The sequence below is a fragment of the Trichomycterus rosablanca genome, chromosome 3 (assembly GCF_030014385.1).
Source record: "Trichomycterus rosablanca isolate fTriRos1 chromosome 3, fTriRos1.hap1, whole genome shotgun sequence".
NCBI classification, from domain to species: Eukaryota; Metazoa; Chordata; class Actinopteri; order Siluriformes; family Trichomycteridae; genus Trichomycterus; species Trichomycterus rosablanca.
Window position 1 is genome coordinate 54,380,626 of NC_085990.1, and position 6,000 is coordinate 54,386,625.

Consider the following 6,000-nt stretch of genomic DNA (forward strand, 5'->3'; position numbering starts at 1 on the left):
TCTAATGTCTGGTCCGACGAACACACCTTCCTTCAGTTTTGCCTCCGAGAGGCCTGGAAACTTGATGACCAAGTATTTGAAGCATTCTCCATCTCTTGGAAGGGATTTTACGAATTGCTTCATCAATCCCAATTTTATGTGGAGAGGTGGTACCCTGTGAGCACCCTCGGCTGGCAACTCTTCTTGGTCCAGTGATTTTGTCGGTCTCGACTGTCCCATAGACACAGAAAACAAGGGTATTTGGTATACCCAGCTTGTTGCCCGAGCAGCATGCACAAGACTTTCAAATCCCCGCACACTTGCCAACCGTGGTCTTCATATTTAAGTTTACGAAGAACCAATTCCAAGTTCTCGTAGGTTTCCTTGAGGTGTACGGAATGACCTACAGGGATGGAAGCATAAAAACCGCCGTTGTGGAGTAAAACTGCTTTGAGACTTCTTTTTGAAGAATCTATAAAAAGACGCCATTGCGCTGAATCATATTGGATTTGGAATTGACCCATCAAACCTTCGACATCGATGCAATAAACCAACTTATCTTCCTGGGCAAAGTAAGGAACGAACTCCTTTTCACGATGTCTGAACCATGAAAAAGACACTCCTGGCAACAATAAATTCCTGCTTTTGAGCCTTGATCCGAGTAACTCAGCGGCATCTTTGGGAAGATTCAAGTCTCTTACCAAATCATTCATCTCCTCCTGGGAAAACAATTTCGGTCTTGTATCATCTTCAAAGTCAGAACTTGATTCATCATCTGGTTCAGGTATGACTCCATCTTCATCGGAGCTAGTTATCTCTTCCAAGGTAGCAGGGGCCTTGGGTACTGGTATATCTGTGCCATGGGGGATGGGACGAATTGCTGAGTGAAGATTGGGGTATGAAATGGAATGCTTCCATTTTGAATTATACCCTTTCACATCGCATGAACAAAAGTAACAATCGTCACTATGGTTCTTTTGCTCTCGCCATACCATAGGAATCCAACATCCAACATGTTGATGCTGGTTTCATTAGCTCACTGAAAGTTCATTTCTTTGAAAGTTATATATTTTTGGCATTGTATATCTTGAATGCACTGATGTGAATTAATTAATAGTAATTTTGACTTTAAATTTGGTTAAGAACCCTAAGATAAAAAAATACCAAAAATTGAGAAAAATTTACTAAATTTGAAGAGAATTTTGCATTTTGTGGCAAATCCTGACGTCCAGGATTTTTTTCAATATTTTTTTTGTTTTCAGCACACCAAAATACATGGAAATTAGATGAAAATAATCAAACAGCTTTTTAGTCGCACACCTGTGTTATGATTGTAAATGTGTGTGTGTTTCAAGGGGGCTTGAGATGTGAAAGAGAGAAGCTGCTGCTCATCAAATATTTTGTACCAAACCATGATTACAATCACCTGTTTAAAATCACACCATTATTTAGTTTTTTTGCCCGAAAATGCCCCCATCCCAACTATTATTGGAATGTGTTGCAGGTCTGAAATGCAGGAATGGATGTTTATTAATAAATTAAGTCGAGCAGATAAAAGATTAAATATCTCAGGTTCATCCTGTCTGACATCAAATAAAAGTCAGAGTCGATGTAAGAAACTTAATTTAAATTTTCCATACTGTCCCAACTTTTTCTGAATCAAGGCCACTTAAATACAACAACATGATCATGTTCAGGGTCAGTTAGAAACATCATGTTCATTTGGAAATAATGAAATATTGAAATGACTTCAGATACAAACATTAACCAGAAATGAATATTGAAGAGAGTTGGTGAGTATAAATGAAGCTGCACATTCTCTTCACTCCCTGAGACTCAGTTATGGTTTAATAAAAGTCCTAATAAACTCATTATTTTTACAGCTCCGAGTGCAGTAGGAGGACAGATTTAAACTGGTGAAGTTTTTATCTAACATTAGTTAAATATTCATTGAATTATTTACATTCTATTGACACCATTTTAGCCAGTGGTGTGATGCATCCTGGGAAACACCGCACCACCAATAACTCAACCCAGTCTGTGAAACCTAAAACAGCTGCTGTTTACAATCATTTCTGTACTGTGTGTGTGTGTGTATGAGTATGAGTGTGTGTGTGTGTGAGTGTGTGTGTGTGTGTATGAGTATGAGTGTGTGTGTGTGTGTGTGAGTGTGTGTGTGTGTGTGTGTGTGTGTGTGTGTGTGTGTGTGTGTATGAGTATGAGTATGAGTGTGTGTGTGTGTGTGTGTGTGTGTGTGTGTGTGTATGAGTATGAGTGTGTTGGTATGTATGACTTATGGGGACAATATTCCTGAATACATACCAGCATTACGGGGACTCTGGGTTTATAAGGACACTTTTGGTGTCCCTGTAAATCCTGCATGTTTAATGCTGTTTTTTTTAAGCCTATAATGATTTTCACTTTATAAAAGTAGACTGGATCTGTAGGTAGTTCAGAGACACAACTACTACAGTAGTTAGATATTATAAATGATAAACGGTTCCATGGTTACTGGTTTATTTAAGAACGGTCCCGGTAAACCTCAGACCGGTTTTGTGTAAGCGCTTGTGTATCGACAAAATCGTGAGTTAGAGCGTCAGCTGGATACACACTCCCGCCAAAATATACACACAGCCGCGCGCCCGGAGGAGCCTACACACATACAGCGGAGCTCCAGAGGAGTTTCTCAGGAGGTGAATCTCCTCATATTCCTTCACCTGGTATGTATTTTATCTTCAATATATCCTCTAAAAACACCTATTTGTAAAAATAATACACATTAATTAGTTTGAAATGTGGTGATTTGCGTTTCTTAAAAGTACATGAAGCAGAACGCTGATTAACAGAACAGAAACACAGGCGGACACTGTGCCATTTCAGATCTCTTCCCTACACACTCGCTCCATATGCCCCTATAGTGCACTTAACATTCTTAAAGGGCCAGACACTATATGTGTAATTCACATAACATGGCAGGTGAGACGTTAGAAAACAACTTTCTTTCTTAGAATAGCCCCTTTTTAAGGAAAAATACATACATATTACATACATTATATATATAATTTTATATATTATCTTATTACTGTGTGGAGTTTGCATGTTCTCCCCGTGTCCGCTTGGATTTCCTCCCACAGTCCAAAGACATGCAAATGAGGGGAATTAGAGACAATATACATATATATATAAATATTGTGAACTGTACTATATATAACTTTTGAACTGATGAATCTTGTGTAATGAGTAACTACTGTTTCTGTCATGAATGTAACCCAAGTGTAAAACATGACATTAAAATCCTATTAAACAAGTAGTAAATAACAGTACAAAACCTTTCTCTTTAAATTATATTTGGCCAGTTGATTTCAAAAGGGTTCTTAAAAGGATTTAGGAATTAAGATAAAGATGGTTAGCTTTTTATGCAAAAGTCAAGTAACTAACAACAGAATGAGGTAAGAGTAGTATTGTCAGAATATCTGCTTGAGGAAATGTCACCTAATTTTAATTTTATTTATTTTTTGCTGACCTCTTTCAGGTCGTAGCATATTTGCAAAAGTAAATATCGAGAAAGGAAGTTTTATTTTACAGTACAAAGGACGGCTAATCACAGGAAAAGATGCTAACTCTTTTGGGGAACAAGATTTCAAACACAATAGAGAAATTGTTTGGTGAGCACTCAGATTTTTTTCAATGTAGGTTTATAAAAGTTCTGTTTCTTGCTTTCACAGAAAGTGTGAAGGTTAGATCATTTGTAGTTTTAAGGTTGGAAAAATTAATTGATTGATAAATTTTTTTTTTTTAATTACTACTAATTCTTTTGTTTTCAACAGCATTGATGCCACTGATGATGATGGATCCTTCAAGAAACGTAACAATTCAAGACCATCTTGAATCAGACATCCCGATAAATAAATATTTCACTCATTGCAGTCTATTCATAATTAGATCAGCTCAACATTGTGGCAGTTATGAGGGATGTGTGTTTGTATACCTGACTTGAGACTGCTTTATAAGAACACAGTTTGGTTTGTGAGGACTTGGTACAAAAGTCAGCACAGTTTCCTGAAGCACAGAAACAGTGATCATTACAGTACTTGTAACACTTTGAGGAGTGATTTAGATGTCATTTCATATTTGTATTCATTATGTTTAAATTGTGCTCTGTACGATCTATGTACAGTCAGTAGGCTAAGTAGTTTGTGTATGAGTAGACGTGACACATGGCTGGTTTGTGAGGACATGATTGGGTTTGTAAGGACTGAACACGACTTTGTTTATAGTGTATTTGTAGATCAAGTTAGTGACCATTAACGTTTTGCATGGTTTCATTAAGGATTACTTCCTACTGGTTTGTAAGAGCAGGGATTGGTTTATAAGGGGTTAATGGGGAACCTGAAGAGGTATAATTACATTTTGTCAGTATTTAAGAACTGGGTATAAATCAGTTGTGGTGTGCTCTACAAATAGACAAACATCCATTTCAAGAACATGGAGGATTTGATTTTAAATTCCATATTTCACTCAGACAGAGCAAATACATAATTATATGCCTTGGTTTATCAATAAATACTGACTGTAGGTTTAAATAATGCATGTTAGGGTTAATGTAAATTTAACTCTTTTACGTATTCAACAAATATGTTTTGTTGTTTATCTCTGTAGATGCCATTAGAAAAGCCTCTTGTAACATTGTTCTCTGAAAAGCTCTTTAATCCGCATTTACATGTAACTCTTAGTGCAACAGAGACATCTAGCAGCTCACCTAATGAGCTAAAAGTTATTTAACTTAATAATAATTGTGTTGTGTAGTTGTCTGAATCAGCCAAGTAGTTTGTGTATGAGTGAACGTGACTGATGGCTGGTTTGTGAGGACATGATTGGGTTTGTAAGAGCTGGATGTGGGATTGAGTGTATTTGTAGATAGTCGGTGATCGTTACTTGGTTTTATTTAGGATTACTTCTAGCTGATATTTCTGCAACAGTCATGTTGGTGTACTCTACAACAATTGTGTTATCTCCTTTTTCTCACTAGATAAACGATGACCTTGTGTTTGCTTCAAGTAACGTAACAATTCAAGACCATCTTGAATCAGACATCCTGGTAAATAAATATTTCACCCATTGCAGTCTATTCATAATTAGATCAGCTCAACATTGTGTGTGATCCTATTCTGTACTTGACTTGGGCAGTTATGAGGGATATGTGTTTGTATACCTGACTTAAGACTGCTTTATAAGTAGTTTGTGTATGAGTACACATGACAAATGGCTGGTTTGTGAGAACATGACATGAGTCACGTCCACTCATACACAACTACTTGGCTGATTCAGACAACTACAGAAAATAGTTATGTTGTGGTAACCCTTATAAACCAATCCCTGCTCTTATAGACCAGTAGGAAGTAATCCTTAATGAAACCATGCAAAACGTTAATGGTCACTAACTATCTACAAATACACTATAAACAAAGTCGTGTTCAGTCCTTACAAACCCAATCATGTCCTCACAAACCAGCCATGTGTCACGTCTACTCATACACAAACTACTTAGCCTACTGACTGTACATAGATCGTACAGAGCACAATTTAAACATAATGAATACAAATATGAAATGACATCTAAATCACTCCTCAAAGTGTTACAAGTACTGTAATGATCACTGTTTCTGTGCTTCAGGAAACTGTGCTGACTTTTGTACCAAGTCCTCACAAACCAAACTGTGTTCTTATAAAGCAGTCTCAAGTCAGGTATACAAACACACATCCCTCATAACTGCCACAATTTTGAGCTGATCTAATTATGAATAGACTGCAATGAGTGAAATATTTATTTACCGGGATGTCTGATTCAAGATGGTCTTGAATTGTTACGTTACTTGAAGCAAACACAAGGTCATCGTTTATCTAGTGAGAAAAAGGAGATAACACAATTGTTGTAGAGTACACCAACATGACTGTTGCAGAAATATCAGCTAGAAGTAATCCTAAATAAAACCAAGTAACGATCACCGACTATCTACAAAT